The sequence below is a fragment of the Leptidea sinapis genome, chromosome 3 (genome assembly GCF_905404315.1).
Source record: "Leptidea sinapis chromosome 3, ilLepSina1.1, whole genome shotgun sequence".
Lineage (NCBI taxonomy): Eukaryota > Metazoa > Arthropoda > Insecta > Lepidoptera > Pieridae > Leptidea > Leptidea sinapis.
In genome coordinates this window covers 9,926,424-9,950,886 of record NC_066267.1, presented here as the reverse complement: position 1 = coordinate 9,950,886, position 24,463 = coordinate 9,926,424, and positions in this window count along the sequence as shown.

Genomic DNA, 24,463 nt, shown 5'->3' with positions numbered 1-24,463 from the left:
GCGGCGCAAGAAACTCTCCCAACATTATTTTGTTGCGCTCTTTCTAATAAAAATATACAATATTGTACTGTCATTGCTATCGCTATAAAATAATCATAATCTAGTCCCAGGCTGTCCGATCACTTAGATATTCAGCTGTGGAGTAGTAGGATTTACGACAGAGTCATTTTTAATAAAATATTTAGATTTATTTATAGATAATGCCTGAACAGTGGCTGGGACTTTATTATAAAAGTGTATACATTTACCCTTAAATATATAAGCATATAAGCAATGACCCTTATGAAGCCAACTAGGATAGGTTACAAGCAATCCCTTATTTCTAGTGTAATAAAATATACATTTACGGTTCTCCAAGACTCAAAGCCTTAAAGAGTGTACTATTAGACTTTGCTCAGACTTTACTCACGTGATTTCATTTTTATAGTCCTTTTACAGCTGAATTTATGGTGAGCTTAAGCTAAGATAGGCCAATGCAAAAGTAAAGATTGCTTTCTATCCACTGACCTCTACTATATACCTCTGGACTGGCGGCTGTCAAAGTGCTTTTGTGCCTGTTTGATATATGCCATTTTGCCGCTGTGGGCCATGTCGCGAGAGTCTGTGGTACTAAAATTAGTCATGACAACCTCAGCTAAACAAACATTAATAAGACAACTATTTACAAAAAATAAAATATGTACTTTATTCCGTTGATTCTTGAAGTATAAATAACACGGAAAACGACCGAAATTAATTCAAAATGCAAAAATACTTCAGAGTATTGTTCCTTTTATATTTCACATCCAAATTAGTTCTCTGGAGCGCGCGAACCTCTCTCGCGAGTGGCACATCAAATAGGCACAAAAAAATTTGCTGTCAAACATATGTCCAGTGGTATTTATACAGGTTAGTGGTTCTATCACACTCAGCTAAGTTTTAAATCAGTCTTAACAAAGTCTAAGAATGCTCTGTAGATCTCAGCCACAGAGGATTGGGTCATAAACCTATGGCCGCGGTTGCGAACCTTGCATCGTCGATAAATTTTTATATTTGAATTTAATTTAAAATTGACCCAAGTTGCACATCGCTAAGCAATATGACCCTGATGACAGTAATCACGACCATCTTGTTCACGAAGCATTCTTACACAAACAATGAGTTCAAGCTCTAAAGGTACAAACTAATTTGTTTTTTTTATATTACAGCCATTGTAAAATACTCTATTTGATTGAAAAGAGTGGCCGTTAAGTTCCTTATATTATGTTCTTCTCACGAGTTCAACTTTTTACGAACATATGGTAAATTTAGTAATTTAAAAGAAATATTTGTAGTTCAAAAGCGCTTAGTTTAAGCCTATTGAATAAAGTTTATTTGACTTTGACTTTTTTTAAATCAAAATAAGGGACGAGACGACCAGAACGTTCAGCTCATGGTAATTGATACGCCCTACCCATTACAATGCAGTGCCGGCTCAGGATTCTTGAAAAACCAAAAAATTCTGAGCGGCACTACATTTGCGCTCGTCTCCTTGAGACATAAGACGTTAAGTCTCATTTGCCCAGTAATTTCACTAGCTACGGCGCCCTTCAGACCGAAACACAGTAATGTTTATACATAACTGCTTCACGACAGAAATAGACTTTGATATAGCATTAAACCCGTCATCCAGTGAGTTAGGTTGTAATGTCTACTGTACCAGAAAATTTTAGCAGCACTGAAAGGGAACAGAAAGTACCCGGAATGATGATGAGTATCCACAGTATCAAATAAAAGGCATTTATTTTCTCAAAATTGATTCCTTTAGAATTATTTTCTATGTCATTTATAATAACTACTAGATACCACTACCGTTTCGGCAACAAATGGCGCTCTGAGACAGAAGAAACGGCGCAATAAACTCTCCCAGCATTCTTTTTTTGCGCTCATTTCAATAAAAATATACAATATTGTACAGTCATTTCTATCGCCATAAAATAATCACATTCTAGTCCCAGGCTGTCCGATCATTTAGATATTCAGCTGTGGAGTAATAGGATTTACGACAGAGCCATTTTTTTTTATAAAAAATTTAAATTTATTTATAGATAATGCCTAACAGTGGCTGGGACTTCATCATAGAAGTGTATACATTTACCCTTAAAGCTATTATGTATCTTATGAAGCCTATTAGAATTAGTTACAAGCAATCCCTTATTTCTAGTGTTATAATAATTGGCGGGGGCGCGGTAGAATCATATCGCACGACTGCGACCAACACTAACTATAGCTTCACTTTATAACACGATATTACACTATACAGGGTGTATCAATAATGTCGACTGTTCTTTTAGCGGCTTCGAGTATTTCACCTAATAGAGACGTCATATAAGTATAATTAGCATCTTATGTCTCAAGGTGACGAGCGCAATTGTAGTGCCGCTCGGAATTTTTGGGGATTTTCAAGAATCGTACGCGGCATTGCATTGTAATGGGCAAGGCGTTTCAATTACCATCAACTGATCGTCCGTCTCGTCTCGTCCCTTATTTTTAGATATAAAAAAAAAGTCAAAATAAGGTGAAAAGGGAATATTTTTTTATTTGCACTACAAGATGTAAGAGAAATTTAAACATTGCAAAGTTTTTTTTTAATTTTTCTTTCTTCTCAGCAAATCCTTTTATTTGATTCCCATTTAATCTGTGATTTTAGTAGTTGGGCAGTTAACTCGTTTGAAGAAAATTTTAGGTGCAATAGAATTGTCATCACATAAATCTTCTTTTATGATTAATGTGCAAACAAAATTTCTTGTCTCCACTATTTCAGTACAAGTGTGAGATTCTTTAACTTTTCGATCGCGTGACAGTTACCTTCGATTTGTATGGCGTCGAAACAGCGCCATCTAGTGACAGTAGAGGAAAACATCATATTTACAAAATTTATATTACATATTTGAAAACATTATATGGCATTGCTCCTTTTCTCTATAAGCTAAGCCTTTGCTATAAGATTTATTGTCCTTATCACGTGAGAACGTAAACATTATCCCCCTTATTCATAATGGTCCGCTAACTTAAAACAGCCGCTAAGGAGTGTTTTTTCTCATTGTGACTTAGGTCAATAGAAGAAGACAGAGTGAGAATTAGCAATGCTTTAAGATATGTCACAGACGATGACAATTCTCATAATGGCCGCCTATCGGCCTGTAGTAGTGTAAGTGTGTGCGTGGGGCTATTTCCTTATTTTTTACTAGTCCATGTATATATACAGTACTTCTTAAAATGGAATAAAAAATAAGCTACGTTTAAAAAAACTGACTTCAAAAACTGAAAAGTATCAAATAACTAAAAATTTAATTTAATATACCTCTTATGAAAACCATTACCTTTAATATTAATAAAATACTATTATTTATATGTGCTCCCTATTGATAGGTTTTAAGTCAGTGCCTTACAGTAAGAGACTATATCTAGACGTGTAAATTATCTAAGATCTCTATTGAGATATATTAATAATAATACTGGGCTAGTAAGTTCTGTGTATGGGTACAGTTTATGGTTCGCCTTCAGGGATCAAATTTTATTCAGTATCTTATCTTATTAAAATCAATTATTGAGCCCTAACTAATGATCCCTGCGAATATCTATGCAATAAAAAATCACTCTGACCCTATCTAACAGAACTGTAATATAGAATTTTCTTGGATTCACACGAGTTTCACAGAAATTTAAATTAAACACTTTTTAAATAATTGAAATGCGTATAATTGTAACTATGTTTTTACATTGGATTTCGCGTAAGTTACATTTTTAATTAAAAAGTGTTTTATTTAAAACTGTAACATTTGGTGCATCATAAATGGTCTATGACATTGTGCTACCATAAGTGCAATGTCCAAATTGTAATTGTTATTTTAAATTTAAATTTTTAATTTTGATAAAGTATTTTCATTCATTCAAATTTATTGTTTCAATCTGTCAACAGGTACTGGTAATTTTTCATAATTAGGTAAATCGATAATTTTTAAAACATAGCGGCAAAAGTTTTGTATAATACGTTTTTCTTTTGAGACAAAATAAAATATTTGTATTTGTATTTGTATTTATTAAAAGTAAGCTTAAGAATGGATTGAATTATTTGATGAATAATTAAGAAAGATAGGCGTAAAAAACAAATTTGAGGAATAATGTACAGAGATTAATGTTGTAATACCGTCGAGCACTGGCAGGCTAAGAATTAGAACCGTGAAATCCACGCTACATGGTGTGGGGAGATTATATCTCAATATTGATGATATGAATGTCACCACAAACTTTGCTTCAGATTATTAAAAGTTATTTTTTTTATATAATCGCTTATAAAATGCTCGGAAATACCTTTATTTATTTACGGTGTGTGTTGGTGATGCAACTACTGTACTCAACAATTTCGGTTTTGTATTAATGTACATTTACTTTTTTGACTTACTCGTGTTAACGGCCGTTCCCAATATACTATCTACAGATAGAGATAAATTACTACCTTCTACTGTCAGAAATTAGCTGTCCCAATATACCCGATAAGTCATTCATATCGCCTTATATTGGGACTCGAATAACTTCTATCGCTGGTAAGCCTTACGTCCTCCCATTGACAGACAGCGTGTTCGGACAAGGTGAGTTACCGTCGGTAAGTTTATTGGGACAGAAAAGTCAACGATACTTACGATTTTTATCTCAAGAAGGCCATAACCGGAGATAAACTGAATATTGGGGAACGGCTGTTAGGCATTTGATACGCCATGCCAATAACAATGCAATGCCGCTTTTTCCGGTTTCGATTGGAAAAACCCAAAAATTCTCGGTGGCACTACAATTGTGCTCGTCACCTTGAGACATTAGATGTTATGTCTCATTTTCCTAGTAATTTCATTAGCTACGGTGCCCTTCAGACCGAAGCACAGTAATGTTTAAACATAACTGCTTCACGGCAGAAATAGGCGCCGTTGTGGTACCCATAATCTAGTATCAAGTTCAACCGATTTTAAAATACTTTCACCTACAATAATTACTTACAATAAATTTCATTCGTAAGAATACTGCCAGAAACAGTAAGTTCTATTCCTCTTCTTCTTCGGCGTAACACTCTTGTCACAGTGGTCGTGGTCGTCACGTCGAGGTTAGTGGCCTGTTTCACAATGCGACGCCACTCGTCGCGAACTGCCGCTCTTCTCGTGCATTCGTGCAGAGTACCGTCGACAGCTTGCCTCACGTGGTCCGTCCACCTCATCGGGGACCTACCTCGTGGTGTAGTGCCCTCGACTTTACCCTGCACTATTAAGCGTTCTATGGAGTCGCTTCCACGTCGCGATACATGCCCGAAGAAAGTGAGAATGCGAGCTTGTACGTTCTATTTATAATAATATTAATAATTGCTTTACGAAGTACAAATGGGTGAAGTTTTAGCAGTCTGCAGATATTCCGAGGATAAACACGACTCGAGCTCCAATCAGTCCTAAATGCATTACCTTGGCCATGATCTAGAATATCACAAGAGAATGTCGGTGTATCAATTGTATGAATAATTGAATATTACCTACCATTGTGGTATGTCGACGGATATATCTAATTTAGTTTGATACTAGCATTGTCATCATATTGCAGTCTTGCATTTATCACAAGACTTATATAAGACACATAATTGGCAATTTTAAGGTATCTTTTACAGTGCTGACCTGGCAAATCTTAGATGATTTATTCGTCTAGATGTGGATGTAGATATATACTATCTACAGATTGAGATAAATAAATGGATGACTTCGCTAGTTTTCTCCATATTTAGTTATGGAGCGGAGACCTGGACACTGAAAAAGGCCGACAGAGACCGAATAGACGCCTTTGAAATTTGGTGCTGGAGAAAAATGCTGCAGATTCCATGGACCGCCTTTCGCACCAACGTGTCTATTCTAAGAGCACTTAACGTCAAAACTAGACTTTCCACAATATGCCTTCGTAGGATGCTGGAATTCTTTGGACATATTGCTCGTAAAGAGGGTCATAATCTGGAACAGCTGATGGTGACAGGCAAGGTAGATGGAAGGCGTCCCAGAGGACGCAGTCCCACGAGATGGTCGGACCAAATACGATCTGCTCTAAACATCAACTTACATGATGCCCTTCATAAGGCTAAGGATCACAGCAGATGGAGGGGAATCGTACGGAAGAAACTGATGCAGCGGGGGAGTCACGACCCTCAGTAATGAGGAAAACGACGCGAGGAGGAGGAAGCTATACTTCGACCCATTGACAGACAGCGTGTACGGATAAGGTGAGTTACCGTCGATAAGTTTATTTGAACAGAAAAGTCAACGATAGTTACGATTTATATCTCAAGTAAGAGATAGACTGAATATTGTGAACGGCCGATAGTCTCTTGGTGTTAGACAACCGATAAGAACAGGCCAGGAATATTAGTTTTGTGTGCGTGACAAGCTACGTCTTATACTCGCGATTTGTATGACACTTTGTGTTAGTGTGCGTTAATTGCTTAAAATAGAGGTTGGTTCTAAACTCAATTAAAACTTTTTTCGACGTTTTCATAGTTGTCACAGTCTATCTAGACATATAAATGATCTGAGGTAAATAGGTATGGTACTAAAACAACGTAGAATATAGTGGAAGGGCAACTTTTCTCCGTTTTCATACTCATTTCACATATCTATATATAAAAATGAATTGCTGTTCGTTAGTCTCGCAAAAACTCGAGAACGGCTGGACCGATTTGGCCAATTTAGGTCTTGAATTATTAGTGAAAGTCCAGGGAAGGTTTAAAAGGTGAATAAATAGGAAAATGCTGCTAAATGAAATAAAAACAACAAATTTGTTTTTCCTTTGATGTGTCCATACATAATTTCTACGAGAGAATTTATTGACGCACGGTTTGACAGTTCTGCTGTGAAACAATTTCATTACGACAGCAGGGTGCATATTTTACGAAGTAATTTTTGATGTTATGATATATTATTGACAAATTCATATAAATACATTATTTTATTTATTATATACAGAACAACGTCGGTCAGGTCAGCTAGTTTTAGCATATCAAGTTAATACCACAAAATAATGGACACGTTTCTTATTAAGTTTAAGCCCTGAACTAGTTTTTGTGTGTATATTCAATTTGAATGCTTTGGAATCTGTGCTAGATCGTGTGACCTTTTTGTACCTTTGAATTGATAACGATGCAACTACAGCTTAGTGGCGAGGTGTGTTATCATGACGTCATGTAAACAAATCTCAAAAACCGGTAATTCAGCTTCCCAGAATTTGATCCTAACTAACGATAATATCAATGGTGTTACTATACAGGCTGTGTTTCTTTTTCTAGATCATCGGATTCGCTTTCGATGGGAATGTTGATTTTTTCAAAAATCAAATAATAAAGGGTGCTTTTTTGAGAAGGGCGCTGAAGGCCAAGTCGAGTTTCCGACTTGGCCTTCAGCGCCAAAAAAAGCTTTCGAGAAATTAAAACAGCTTTTAATTTCTCGAAAGCTTCTATTTCTCTCATACCAAATACAAATTTAACGTCTTTTTTCAGTAAATCAGTCAATGGTCGGGCAATGAGTGAATATCCAGGTATAAATTTACGGAAATACCCTATCAGTCCCATGAAGCTTTGAACCGATTTTACTGTCGTAGGTCGGGGAAAATCTCGTACAGCTAATGTCTTTGACTGGCGAACAGTACCTCGGCATATCACATACCCTAGATAATCAACAGTCGTCTTAAAAAATTGACATTTCTTCCACTTTATGGCTCACCCATACTTAGCCGCGACTTTAATCACTAACTTTACACTTTCCAAATGCTCTTCCGAAGTTTTAGCTTTAATGATAATGTCGTCCATACACACTACTACAATTCACGTATTAAATCTTTAAAAATACAATTAATATAGCTTTGGAATTTCTGAATTTTGGAAGCATTCACAGGATTTCGAATACGTACATCACGGTTTCTTCTGCCTGGGAGTCCCTCAACATTGACAGCTCGAGCGTCTTCAAAGTCGTCTTCTTCTTCGTCGTCTACAAGGTCTGCAATATTTTCTTCATCATCGTCGGCTACATGATCCTGTTCTACCAATAGTGCAGCTCTTAGCCTCACCAACAACTCTGGTTTTCGACCTGTCACACGGAGGTTCCGGCGCCTTAGCTCCTCTCTGAGCTGTGGGACTCTCAGTCGCGGAAGTCATCTTCCAAATCCGCCGCGGCAACACCTCTTACAACCTGGTCAATTACGTCTTCCATGGCTTACTAACTCGCGCACTTATACGAAACTTTCACACAACACCGACGCGTCTTTTACACACCTTTAATTCTCCGATTTTCCGTAATCCCGGACGAGCCCCCAAATGTAGTATCGGAATTTATTGGATAGGATACTAAATGTTTATTAAGATGTTATAATTAAGAAATCACGGGGCGGTTAATTTAGAGTATATTTATTAGAAAAAATTGACAGAGTTAAAGGACAGAGGTCTGTCGTACATCGAAGTTAAGTAGGAACTCCCCGCTTGAGTCCCATACAATTATATCTTACTTACTACCTGGGTTCTCACCCCCGCATCAGTCATACTTCGTTCTTACACTCTCAGTACTTATAAATGTACATTTTTGCCACGAGACAAAACTATACTTACGTTCCCACGCTTTCTAAAATATCTTAACTAAACATCTGTTATTCGGGAATTTTTCTCAATCCCTTTATTTACAACCTTTTGAAAACAATACTACAACTTAAATCTAAAAATGACCATTCCACATTTGTTTCCTATAAATCGAGGGCATGAATTCTTCCACGACTTTCCTCTAAGTCTCGTAGTTTCCGACTTGGCTATCACCACCCTTGTCAAAAAACCACCCTGTATAGTTTTAATCATGAGAATGCCACTCAATCGATTTCGCTATTCCTCATAATTTCGTTAATTATTTGATTCGGTTAAGCTTGTTTTTGGAGGTATGTATGCCCTTAAGTAGCTTATTGGACTTTAGACCTTGATTGATTAATATAAAGAAGATAAACATGATATTCATTGATATATTGGTCTTTGTTATGCCAGTTTTACACGGTTTTCTAAGCACGTGTCAATCTTCTTATCGCAGTAATAGCGGGTTTCTGTTTATATATTCACGAGATCAAACCGTTTAACATAATAAATGTGAATGATTTTAATATTTTTTACTATATATTTACGTAATATACTTTAATATCTCATATAAATCAAATCACATCAAATCAATATCACTTTGTTCATGAAGGTCACGGAAATGACACTTATGAATGTAAAAAAAATCTTTTCTTATTGATATTACTGCCACTTCATAAAGGGTTAAGCTAACGAGAAGAAGTGCCACTCAATATATTATTATGTAAAGGCATTCAACAAAAATACTCAAAATATCAGTCAATGCCTTACACGAGTACATACAAAACAAAATGTTATCGAGTCTATACATAACTACTATTAGTTGCATCATACACACACGCCGTAAATAAATAAATGCATCTTGCTAGCATTTTATAAGCAATAAAAAAATTATAACTTTTATGAATCTAAAGCACAAGTAAATACATGGTTTTATTATTTACAAGATTTATTTAAATATTTTGGTATGTACGTTTCCATAAACGTCTTTTTATAATTCGAAGAAATACAAGTAACTCGCCTTTGTATTAGTTATCTCCTCGCGTGTAAATGTTCCATTTTCAAACTATGTCATAGAACAGTCTTACCATAGTCATGTTAATTCTTTGTTTAGAACAAATTTAACTTTTGCTAATCTGTTCTGCCACCATTTGTTGCCTTCGTTTCGATAATTACCAACTAAAAATTCCTAATAAATAAACATTGTCTGTAGTAGTTTTTTAACAAGATAAGAAAGAAGATTTTGCATATGGCGTAATACCTATACCTACCTACATTCTTATGCCACTTTTTGTATAGTAGCATTCATTAGGGTTCCTGACATAAATGTTATGTTTATAAAAAAGAATTTTATTAGCATAAATATAGTCTTTTGTCATATGATGCCACAGCTCCTCGAGAACACTTCCCTTAATGCCTTGACTAGTATTGGAATACAAGGCCTCGAAATCTCGAGCCATTGCCAAGACAATGCGAAATTGGCTTCGAAGAAGTTGGACGTCGTCTATAGAGCACGATAATAATATTCAAGTCGGGCCATATTCTTGCGGTATGTTATAAAGCGGAGGTTCGACCACATAGTATGGGGTATTGCTGTCATCGTTGTGGTCTGGCACAGAGAACTGCTCGAATGGTCGGAGATCTAGTGCTCTGTGAACAGCTAGAGCACTTGGCGTTGCGTAGAACCTAACTTGATTCTGTGTCTTCTACCGTATTTATCACGGGGAGTGTTCCGAAGAGCTGTTTCACCTGACTACTGCCACCGAATTCCACCTTTACACGACACGCCACAAATTAAACATCGTAATTTCCATATCATACCATTCCAATATCCCTACCATCAGAATGTGTGGCGTTCCTCCACAGTGCAACTTTTCAATGATTTTTTTTCCAAGTTCAACCTAGCTGTGGAACAAACTTCCTTGTGTGGTGTTTCCAGGACGATTTGATTGAGGTTCCTTCAAAAAAATCGGGTACTCCTTTCAAAAAGGCCGGAAACGCTCCTGTGATTCATCTGGTATTGCAAATCTCTATAATAAAATCGATGGGTACAGAAAGGTTCTCGAGTGGCGACCCGGGGTTACAAGTACGGGAGGACCTTATAAGAGTAGCAGATTTATCAGGTAATGGTTGTGAATGCTTATGCAAATTAATTTGATAAATACTACTCCAAAATCTCAATCATCGCGACCAAGGACCTAAACTCTTCACCAAAAGCAGCACAGGATATGCTTAAATTACACGTACCAGTATCTTCTATAGATTTGAAATTTCAAGGTAGCGATATACTAAATATCTTCAAATTTTTTAGTTTAAAAAATACAAAACACCTATGAGGCCATTCGATTAATATTGTAAAAAACAATCTTGACATTATAGCACCTGAATTAGGAATAATATTTAATCTAGTATATAAGAAATGACATCAAAAATAATTCTAAAGGAATCAGTTTTGAGAAAATAAATGCCTTATATGTTCAGCTTCGGGCTAATTTTGGTGAAGACAATTATTCTGATTTTTTTCCTTTGTACTCTCAATAAACTTTTTCAGAAAAAAAAAAGAAACGGTGGGGCAGAAAGGTCCTCGAATGGCGACCACGTACCGGAAGATGCAGTATTGGTAAGCCCCCTAAAAGATGGACCGACGATCTGGTCAAGATCGCCGGAATACGTTGGATGAGGGCAGATCTTCCGGCTGATGATGATGATGATACTTTTTCAGACACAATAGTCAAAAGTTGCAGATTTTGCCGTGAGGCCGATGAATTCTGCTCTGCAATTGTGACTCACTAATGCATAAGCGTAATACCATCCTTGGTGACGTGACAATAGTTTTATTCCGGACGCGGTGTTACTAGAATTCAGGAGGCCTAGATAATTAGCCACCCTCTCCAAATAATAATTAATAAGTGGAAAATGGTACAATCAAACTTGGTCTAGTATATTTAGAAACTCGTCTATCTATAATTAAGTATACATAGTTTATTTATTATTTTAATTATGTTATTAAAGTGTCTAGTTCTATCATTAAAATTCTTTATAATCTCATTCAGTCAATCCGTGCTAGCACCGTGTTATAGAAATGATAATTACTGAGAAAACAAGTCTATTATTATGTTTTCCTTATTAAGCCACGAACATAAACTAGCTTAGATGGATTATAGTTTATCTCATATCTTTAAGTGTGCAATTCTTGTATATAAATATATAATCTGAATCTCGGAAAAGGCTCCAATGATTTTAATGAAATTTTAATCTAGCTAGGTTTCAATTTTAAAATGTAGTTTTTTCCGTGTTTTAATGAGAAACTGCTACAATTACATAAGAAAACAAAGATTAATTTCGCCACTATATACAAAACTATAATAGCTCATATGGGAATGATCTGGAAAACAAAAGACCCCGGTACGAATCCAGATGTCCTATTAGTTTTTTTTGTTCAAGTTACCTTATTAAAAATCCGAACAAGACTCGGTCGTCCAGGTATTTATACTTAATGAAGTTATTATATGTACATAGGTATAACTGTCGTAACATGTGGGATCCGAATATAGTCTCATAATTATCAAACATACTACAAAGGGTAAAGGTTTGATGCAAAAGGTCGTGACTGTTGCTAATGGAAGATCTTATCTTGAGGCCGGAAGACGTCCACTACTGGACAAAGGCCTCCCCCAAAGAATTCCAAGACGATAGGTCCTGCGCTGCCCTCATCAGACGTATTCCGGCGACGTATTCTTGACCAGATCGTCAGTCCATTTTGTGGGGGGCCTACCAACACTGCATCTTCTGGTACGTGGTCGCCATTCGAGAACTTAACTGCCCCAACGGCCATTTATCCGTCGATCTAAGTGCCCTGGCCATTTATCCGTCGATCTAAGTGCCCTGGCCACTGTCACTTCAGTTTCGCAATCATTTGGGCTATGTTCGTGACTTTGGTTCTCCTACGGATTACCTCATTTCTTATTCGATCTCGCAGGGAAACACTGAGCATAACCCTCTCCACTGCCCTCTGAGTGACCCTGAGCTTTCTCATCAGGCCCATAGTTAGCGACCACGTCTGCGTACCGGAAATCAAAGACCTTAATCACTGTCTATTCCTGAGGGAGATACCGCTTCTTATACTGATAGGTTTAAGGCTAAAAATAACGTGTTTATAAATTATTAAGCATACGCCTAATACCTCGTCCATTAGAACAAAGCACGTGATATTCATTAAGTATTACCGGTTTAACATCTTCATTAAGAATTCTTGTTGCTATCCTTAAAATAAATATAGAAGACCGGTCCAGTCCTTTATTATAAAAATCGGTTAATATTTTAACATATTCTATATCTTTATCATCTTTTTACACGCTTTTTGTTAGCTTCACCTGTATGTATGTCTGCTAGTAACCGACTCATTTGGACGCGATTTTGACCCACTTTAAACAGTCAGATTTCGTTCAAACTTCGAAGATTTATCTAGGACCGATGACAATAAATTAATTTGATAAAATTATTTCATTTTTCAATTTACTGCTTTTTTTTTCAATTTATGATTTTCGTTAATATATAGATTTTTTTCATCTATAGTCGATAAGGCAGGAATTGATGTTCATTTTAAATTTCAACCATTATCTTTTCCACCAAAGCGTGCTTTTCAGTTTTTTAACCAATTTTTATTATACAAATTGATTATAATTCTCTCATCTAAATCATCTGTCCCATCTTACGCTAAGCCTGATCATTTTAAATTATCATTTAAGATGGAATGTAAAGTCATTCATTTGACTTTAATTGCTAATATTTTTCAATAATATAATTTGGTACGAGCATATATTAATTCAACGCAATTAGATTTTTTAAGAATTTCATCGACTTCCACTTGATCATTAATCTACTGAAGAATTGGTGATTAACGTAACTAAAGTATGTTTGGTCGTACTTCTTGTCATTTCACTTAAGACTTTGTGTTTTATATTTAATTAAACTAAACAAATCGTATATTTACAATACTATGATTACATAAAATTAAAACTATCATTACGGGGAAGCGTACCATGAATACTGGCAGCATTTCCACGTTTGATATCTAGGCTGATTTGTTGACCGAAAGAGCTGCCAGCGCTTGGGTTGCCAGTAGCCCTATTGAGACGAGATTTATTGTTTATTGTTTTTTATTCTGTTTTATTCTTTTTAATTTGTCTTATTGTTTTGAAGACGAGCGCCACAGTCTTGCGGTGAAATAGAACGTATAAAATCATAAAAAATTATGGCTCTAAAATATTTTCGACTTAATTCTATTTTCATTAAAAAATACCAATTTTTTTAATGAAAATAAGGGACAAGACGAGCAGGACGTAAAGCTGATGGTAATTGATACGCCCTGACCATTACAATGCAGAGCCACTCAGGATTCTTGAAAAACCCGAAAATTCTGAGCAGCACTACAATTGCGCTCGTCACCTTGAGACATAAGATGTTAAGTCTCATTTGCCCAGTAATTTTACTAGCTACGGCGCCCTTCAGACCGAAACACAGTAATGCTTACACAGATAGATAGATAGAAATAGGCGCCGTTGTGGTACCCATAATCTATCCGGATTACTGTGCAACGGAGCCTCCCACTGGAAAATATATAATATAGAATTAATATGTAAAAATAATTTTCACATGGCTTTAATTCCCTTTTATGTTCAGCTGCGTTATACAATTAAAACTTACAATTTGGCTTGTTTACTACTGATTACGATTTGGTTGCTATTTGAATGCTTAGATCAACAAGGTTATAAAAACATAAAGTAACCACACTACAATTTTAATTATCTTTTCAGAACAGAGGCGTGTTTTTGTCTATATAACGGAGTAAAGTATGGAGGTGGATTTTTGTGCTATGGTTTACTTTGAAGTATGTAAATGTTAACTTGATGAGGCTCAAGATAAATTAATGCTTAGATTAAAGGGAAATGATGGATAAAGCTTTATTCAAATATTATTAAGATTAGTTCATGTATTACAATAACCATGTGTTTGAAATAAATAATTGATTAACTTCAGTGTTATTAAGTATGCAACATTGCTGCATAATCTATCTTTTATGTAAAATACAGTGTAAATGTAAAGGAAAGAAAATTTTATTAGATGCCGCCCGCAAAAATATAAGACGCAAATTCGGTCTCACATGGACTACTGTTCTCACCTCTGCCAGTACCAGCCTTTTCCATTTGACCGCATCCAACGAGAGCGACTCGAATCATCGATAATCAAGTCAGCCCCGATCAACTTGATTCTTTGGTGTTGCGTAGATATGTGGGTTTTCTCTGCATTTCAGTTCGGGTTGTTCCAGCTACTGAATCCCACCACCAGACATTACGTCAACATGCAAAATATCATCCGAATCACGTTGACGTCTGGTTTCCACAAGTTTGTATAATAATATAAACCAGCTTATATAAACGCTACAGTGATATTAATTTTATACTGGATACTTGGAGTGAAAACTTAAGATTGTGTTACTTTCAAAATTTATAGCGTGCAGGTAAGACAAAAAGAAGCTAAAATACATAGTATATCAAAATAAAACTGACGTAGTTTGAACCCTATTCACAGAATATCAAAATAAAGTAGCAGACTAACAGCAAACAAAAAGTCCCCTTCCATACTATGAAGCACCGTCCACAGACATCGCACAACACAGGCGCATGACGCGTGATAGGTGTGTGGTGTTTCGTGAGCTGTTATTGGTTGATAGCTGGCGGCGCGTGCGCATCTTGACGTCATAAGCGATAGGGGATGTGTAGATAACAAATCTTATTATAGCGCATGGCTAATTATGATCATTTATAGTAGTATAACTTATAATCAGACGTATCTAACAGATTAACACATTCACATTAAATATGTGTATTTCCTATGGAATTTCAAATTGCCCATAACTGGGAACTATTTTATGACAACAAATTTATCACCAAATAATAATGATATGAAAGGACGTAGACCAGACGAATAAAGATGCTTTTGGTGTACATTATTCATCATCAAATTAACATAGATAAAAATAATGCCTACGCACCCTTTTAAGATTAGCACCGCTTGTGTGAATACGTATATTTGTAATTATAATAACCGCTGTGTAAGTCACATATAAAAAACAATAATACCACTTGTATTTTGTTAAACGTTAAATATATTTTAATGCGTAATGTCACTTTGAGTGAAGGGTTAAGTTCTACGAAAAAAAATTCGAACACCTTTCGCCTTAGTCCATAAAGATTACATTATGTTATTATTGTCAAACAGGCAAACCTATATAAAAAATATTGGTAGTAACACTTACCTAGTTATTTACTATGGTTCATAGGTAAACTACGTAGATGCCAAACACCTTACGGTATTAAGGGGATGGATACTATTTCAGATAATTAAAAGTGCGAGCATTGTTCTCAGTTTTTTTTTATAACAGAAAGGGGCGAGCTGATGGTAATTGATACTATCAATAACAATGCAGTGCCACTCGAGATTCTCGAAAAACCTAAAAACTCTGAGCGGCACTACAATTGCGCAAGTCACCTTGAGACAAAAGATACTAAGTCTCATTTGCCCAGTGTAATTTTACTAGCTACGGCGCCCTTCAGGCCGACACGCATTAATGAATAAATATTACTACTTCACGGCAGAAATAGGCGCCGTTGTGGTACCCATAATCTAGCTGGCATCCTGTGCAAAGGAGCCTCCATCCTGTGGAAAGGAACCTCCCACTGCTTCCAAGGTATATTAATAAGCTGGATGACTTTTGACAGCTTAGCTCAGTCTCGCTATTAGTAGTTCTAAAAAAAGTGTGTTATAAAACTTATAAATAAATTAAACAATGTGTGCGTATCATTTTTATTAAACATCTTTCCATACAAAGCCATGTCATCTAGGTACATCGAAATCTAACTCACAATATATTATACACAACAATTAGGTATATTTTAAACAGTAATAATTACCAACTATGCTAGCCAACTGCTAAGAGTCTGTAAGATAAACATTACGCTTAGCATTTCTCACGAACTTCATCATCATCCTGTTGGTAAGACTAGCAAAAATGTCAAGAACCTATGATTTTTATCAGAAACAGGTCTGATAATAAGGTATGAACAATCGCTTGCAGTTTTGTTACACTTCCTTGGAGTGTACCTAATTATATAATAAAACTTTGTTTGCATTAAATATATGCAAAACTTGATATGGATATTAAAAAAATATATGGCATACATATTTTCTGACTGTACTAGAATGAAATTTGCAGTGTGAAGTTGCTACAAGTCCCTAAAACACTTGACAGGTATAGTAAATAATATGATAGACAGCGTGTGAAACCGGTAGAACGACAAAAATGTAAGAGAATGGGTTACGAGTACCGTGAAAAGCTGATTGTTCCGTATCCGAAGGGAAATGTAGGTACCACCATAGGTATTTCTGTTAGCAGGCTGTATCTCAAAACCCTAATAATACGTGCAATGCAAGTTAAAAAAAATGTTTTGTGGTGATATTTTTATAAGTATCGTAGCTCATTCTTTTACAACACCAGCTTGATGAGGTTGTACCAGATTAATTCCGTTTACTTAAAGCTTTATAAGATTACACGCAATACATTTAAATATTTTCAACCGCCAGTCGTAACAGCTAAGTAAATATAAACACGCTGTGTTAACGCTCTTTATTTTATTTGTACTACTAGATTGTTGGGTTTGTTTAAGAATAACGAAAAAAACACATTGAATTGAATCATTCTGTTCATATAAAAATCACAGTAACCTAACGTTTACATTGGCAAACTATTTGTAATTAAACTGTGGGATATAAGAGCTTGCTCACACCGGGGGAATAACAGTTTGACAAATATGAAAATTATATTCGAAATTTAGAAGTAAATCGTAGGCAGTAATACCACATCAATATCATAATGGGATACTGAGAATAGTAGGTATTTATTTAAGTTGACATCTGGTGTGATTATGTATGCCGAGTACAGGTCAAACCGCTCTTCACTTCCCGTGATAAATTCATTGGAAAAGACACAATTCAATAATGTATCTATGCAAAACGTAGGTTTTAGGCATGGTCCTAATAAACCACCGCTCGTACAAAAATACGACTTCATAGTACGACTTAAGTACTCGTAATTGCTCATACAATCTTTAAGAACACAATAGCCGCAGCGCTAGTTAGAACGAACCATGGTCCGCCGACTCACAAATATTAGGTATTTTTTTTTAAATTAAATTATTTTTCAATTTAGAACTATACATTTAAATATGTATTACTCTTCATTATAATCAAAAGTTAAGCAATATATAATTTTCAATTGTTAATTCCACAAAACATAATATATCAAAAGAAAATAATTGCGGTTGAGTAACCAATTAATACAACTTCATGCCATTAATTTGCTTTTAATCAATCGGTTAACTTCATAAACACGGTTTCAAGTGCTATATATCCCTGGTACCTATTTAAAATAAACTACAATAAGATCTAACTGTTTTGTTTGGACATAAATAAAGAATATTGTATTATACACATGTTTTGATTGAACATAAGGCTGGATTTCGAAAATAGGGCATAATGACCATATTTCCAAGAAGTAACTAGCGAGAGGAATCTTGAATTATATATTTTAAAAAATAAGCTAATATTTTAAATCAAATTTTATTATTTGTATAAAATTTTGGTATTAAGGATAAATTCTTGCAAAAGGTAATTGAAAATGATAGAATAGAGCTATCATTTATGATCTACAAACTTGTGGACTTTCAATCAGTATACCTTCTTCGAAATACATCACGTGTTATGTAGCATACTCTGATACAGTGTTATGTAACAAAATTAACACGTGACTGTACCTAGCACACTGTTGATATGCGGCAACTCTGGAACCGATTGTTTGACATTCGATTGAAAAAGCGATGAGGTGTTTCATTAATTGTTTTATTAATACTACCAAGGAAAACGTGTTTTTATTGCGTGAAGATGTGGATAAGTATAGTAAGTCCATAATGGGAATAAAGTGAAAAAGCAGTTTAATTTAGTGAAACATTGTACAATGTACATAAATAGTACGTATAAGTGAAATAAAAATATTATTTTTATTTTACTTTTGATGTTTTGAAGGCTTTAGGGTTTTTATTTACAATAAAATAATTCGTTATAGGTAGGCCAAATTGGATTAATATCATAGGAATTAAATTAATATTTACCTTACGAAACTAAATGAACAAATGCCTTTTTACCAAAATATACATAAATCATTCGAGAGAACAAAGTACGCTTTTATAATAATAAAAAAAAGTTATATATTTTCTATCGCTTCATGATATGTGAGAATTAAAATTTAATCACAAAAATATTTTTTTTTACTAAATAATTGAAATTGACGTCACATATTTATTGTCTGGTAGAAATAATTACTTTTAATGAAAATAAATATTTATTTATTTTGTCTATTAATGTAATGGGAAGACCCTTTAGCAATAGGTATACTTAAAAATTACATATTTTTTTACATTCGAATTTTGTACATTTGTCAGATACACCAAAATTTGAATTGTAGAAGAATAATTTAGATTGAAAGCTATCTATATTAAATGAGTTAACACCTCATCACACCCATTCTATATGTATATTTAGATATTATTTCATAGACCTTCATGTTTAGATATTCAGGAATCCAACATTTATATTCTACACATCCATAAATATATAATGCTTATAAATTAAATATATTCTTAATACATTTTTAAATATTTATTACATTTTGCTATCGTACGTACCTACTTTCACATCCATCTACGGCACAACATTATTATGTAACATTGAGAAACCTATTAAACCTTCTTTAAATATCATTTCAATGAACAACTAAGCTTAAGTTACATTGATAGTACATTAATATTCATAAACACAACGTTTCAAATTTTAATGTGTGATTAAACAGGTTCTTATTGAAATTTAATGTAATGATTTCTAACGCCGCGGCTGACGCTTTCTTTGTTGAAGCGCCTTAATAATTTAAGGCCGCAGCTACACGGTACGACAAGAAAACTTTGTCGCGACAAAGAGTGCGATGCCACGATCTTAACCTACACACAATTTTCGATACAATTACTCTATAAATAAATATCTATTATAATAGAAATTTCATATTCTCTCGTTATTAAATTTACCCTTTTCGTGTAAAATTATTAAAACTACACTTTTTATCGATTACTCTATCAAAGTACAAGCTTAGTTTAAATTGTTAGATTAATAAACTTTGGCTATATTTAATTTAGTTGACCATTTTCGTTTGGAAGACCGGTCTTATTTCTTTTTACGATACCGAATAACGACGTGGAAACTATTCGTATTGCTATTAATTACAGTTATCTATTGCAAGTATATGGAATCAATTATATGATTTAATTGGAAACCCACTTGAAAATTTTATGTTATTTTACTTGGTCAGGTCATTCATGTGGTAACAAAATGTGGTTTATCGTTGTAATGAAAACAAAAATCAATAAACAAAAATATAATTTGAAAAGAAGATCGAATATAATGTATTCTAGTTTTAATATGCAATATACATTTCAACGACACATTCGTAAGAAAACGTGTTTAGCTCATATACTATTGTGTTATTATGAATATACAATATAATTTTAACATTAACATTTAACATAACATTGAAAAAGTAGGGTAGTATAGAAATCTATTTATCATTTGTCACCATAAATAACAAACATAAAAATGGCTGCACACTATAAGACAAGGCAGCTGTTAGCTGTTAGTTTGATAAAAATATCTTATTGTTTGTATATTATTATATCAATATAATTTATGCAAAAACTTATAGTGTAAAATCTACCTATCCATAAAAACCGCTAAGCAGTCCTGCAATTGTTTATAAAATAAAATATGACAAAAAATAAAAACAATCTACTTAAACCATACTTTGAATTGTTTACTTTCTTTTTTTAACTAAGGATTTCTTTTGTATAATTTTATTTCGTATCTAATGTTAGTGAAACTCAAATAAGTAACGTAAAAAAAGGTTGGGTTGCATCAACTAACTTTTGTAATAAAAACATGTTATGGTACAGGTTAAACAAAAAATGTGTTGCACCATCTGAGAATTTTAAGAGGTCGTCATAACTTTAGCTGTTAACCGAAACGTGCTGTAACCGTCCAATCATCGCGGGTTAAAGCTATTGTTACTGTTAAACAGCGACCTGCCAAAAGTTTCAAATAAAATCTCGATATTTCACTTTTCAACTTTATCTTTAACTAGCCAAGGATTTTTTTTATGAAAATAAGGGACGAGACGAGCAGGACGTTCAGCTCATGGTTACTGATATGCCCTACTCATTACAATGCAGTGCCGCAAAAATTCGGAGCGGCACTACACTCGCGCTCGTCACCTTGAGACATAAGATGTTAAGTCTCATTTGACCAGTAATTTCACTAGCTACGGTGCCCGAAACAGAGTAATGTTTACACATTACTGCTTCACGCCAGAAATAGACACCGCTGTGGTACCCATAATGTAGCCGGCTTCCTGTGCAAAGAAGCCTCCCACTGGTATACTGGTAATACAATGGTGCAACACATTCCGCAGTGTATGTTAAAGTCAGAATAACTTATAACGTTAAATTTGAATTAACCCTTAACTATAACAGCTAATATGATGCAACCCAAGCTTAGACAGCAAACCCATCAATGAAGTCTTGAATGCATTTTAAAATTTATAATGTGCAGCCGAAGTAAAAGCTATTATTCTATTGTTGACGCAAAATCCGACATTCAGCATGCATTTTTCGATTGACATGGTTTTTGGACACGCCAAAGATTCATTTTATTCATACGATACTTGCAATTATTTAAGTTGTTTGTTAGGAGCAATGACGTTCTACACATATAGACAAGTCACGTCGTATAAAAATAAATCCGAAATTTGGTACATGCCACAAATTACATCATAATAGCTTTGACTACTATAATATCTATGCAATACCGCACTCCAGTAGTTTAAAATAGTCTTGATATTGATCAAGAATCATCATCATCATCAGCTGGAAGACGTCCACTGCTGGACAAAGGCCTCCCCCAAAGATTTCCACGACGATCGGTCCTGCGCTGCCCTCATCCAACGTATTCCATGTGATCGAGAATATTGTTGATGCACATTTTTGCTTCAATAATGAAGAAACAATGTGAAACATCAAACAAACAAAAAAAAACTTCAAACATTTATTTAGTTCAGGTTTGATTCAGGCAGTGATAGTTAACACAGGAATAAGTAGAAAAGTGTGCTTACATTGTGTTTAAATACACTTTTACAGTTCCACTTTCAGACTGCGAGTGATATGTCCTTATTTATCTATATAGAACGTCATTGGTTAGGAGACTAAATATATATAGCTTAATACAGTAATAAATAGAATACCTTTTAAATATCGTTAGATCATCATCAACAATCTGAAAATCGTATTTTAAATTATTTACGAATAAATATTGATTTATAATGATTTGTATAAACAAAGACTTTCTTAACATCCAAATAACGTCAACTCAAACCTAGAATAGTCTTTTTAAGTATAATTGCTTATTGTACACTACAAACTTAATTGAACACATTTTTATAATCTAATTTATTAACAATTTACAACAAGCAAAAGCTATGTACAATCAGTATTGTTAAATCAAATGAAATATAAATGAGTTATAAGTTTAAATAATATTTTGACGTTGCGGTTGTGGCGAAAGCCTTTTATAAATTCCCAATGTGGTAGAGCCCTAAGATGGTATCCATCATAAAGGGCTCCACAGACAGATTATTAACAATTAATAAATATATTAATTATATAGGATTAATAAATTTTGCAAGTTGGCCTGCAAAGTCAATTCTTTTAGGCAATGCGACGACAGTGCAACGTCAGCACAAATGATGCCCACAGCATCATATGCGCAACCTAAATCACAACAATGAAATAAAAAATTATGATTATGTTAAGTAAAGTATGGTTTTTGGTACTGATTGTGCATAGCGATAATAAATCACACTTCTAAAATAAATAGATCTAATTTTTTTCTTGTTACTTAAGATTTCGCCCTCGTGAAAAGTTTTCATAATTTTTATGAGAAGAATAGACGAAACTAGCAAAACATTCAGCTAATAGTGATACACCCTGCCCACTGCGATACAGTGCCGCTCAAGATTATTCGTTGAACCCAAAAGTCTTGCATGGCAATTGTGTTAGTCACTTTGAAACAATACATGTTAATTCTCATACAAATGATTTGAGTCTTCTTTAGTGTTGATTCCGCCAATATTCGTCTTTAAACAATTCGACACGAGAGTCTCGTGTCAGATTTTGGCGAGACAACACGTCCTGAGGATGCCTCGTGTAGAGGCGAAACACGTGTCGAATTTTTTAAAGCCGAATATTGGCAGAATTAACACTAAAGAAAACTCAAATCATTTGTATAATTATGGATTTCCGCAAAGTAACGCCTGCTTCAATATTTTTTTTATGTTAATTCTTATTAATCCAATTATTTCACTAGCTACGGATATCTTCAAACCAAAGCAGAATAACTCTGGCACATTTCCGCTTAATGGCAGAAAAAAATAAGAGTTATTTTCCGGAAATCCAAAAATATCCAAATGTTGTAAATTTTTTTGAGTGTTGAGAGTATAGTGCCAGAATTCTGCGAGTCAACATGACAGTCAAAGTCAAACTCATATAACTTTATTCAAATAGGCTTAAACTAAGCGCTTTTGAATCGTCACTACAGATATTTCTTTTAAATTACTGTATTTAACATAATGTTAGTAAAAAGTTGAGCTCGTGAGAAGAACATATAAGAAACTCAACGGCCACTCTTTTGAATGAAATAGAGTATTTTACAATGGCTGTAATATACATTACAAATTAGTTTGTAAGGTCCTGCATCCAATATATGAGTCGTGTTCAAGTAATCTAAATTATTTCATAAGAAGTTATAAAGAATTAACTGTATAAATATAAATTATCGTATATTGGATACAAACAACCTTTAGAGCTTGAACTGATTGTATGTGTAAAGATGTTTTAAAAACATGATGGTCGTGATTACTGTCACAATTAGTAATGGCATGGTGTAGAGGATAAACACGTTTCAAATTGGATATAGACAAATCTAAAAGAAATTAACACTCAACAAAACTCACATTATTTGGATCTTTTTCGTGCAAATACAAAGCTAACTGCAAAGAGTATGTAAATACTTCGTAATAAGAGGCAGGACTGCGTAAAAATTGAAATTTAGTTTAGTATGAAACGTGCAGTGATTTGACAGGTTTGAAATCGTAGTAATTACAGACTGGCGATTGGCGACGAAGTATAATCCAGCTAAGTTTGAGAGCTTAAGACGTATTGGATTTTAGCCATCATCTGTCAATCGGTCAATGACTGCACGTTTCATACAATCGAATGAATCGCTTTTATCTTAGAGAGTTTCACTAGGCTGCCTGTTTTTATGATTTTTAAAGATGTATCAGCAAAGTTGGTCTTGAATCGATATTGTCAATGGTTCCTACCTAGCCAGCATCCCGTACAAAGTACCCGGCGGTAAGTCACCAACTGGCATGTTTCTAATTTACTCTAGAGAGAAGAAACAACGAGAGCGTTCCTAGCCTGTTCTGCCTTTCCTAATACTTGAGCTACACTTTATGCATCTCTACAAATTTGCTGATAGAATTTATCAGGCGCTAATACAGAAATATTTTTCACTATATTGGGACAATTTAGACTACAACACATGTTATTTATATCA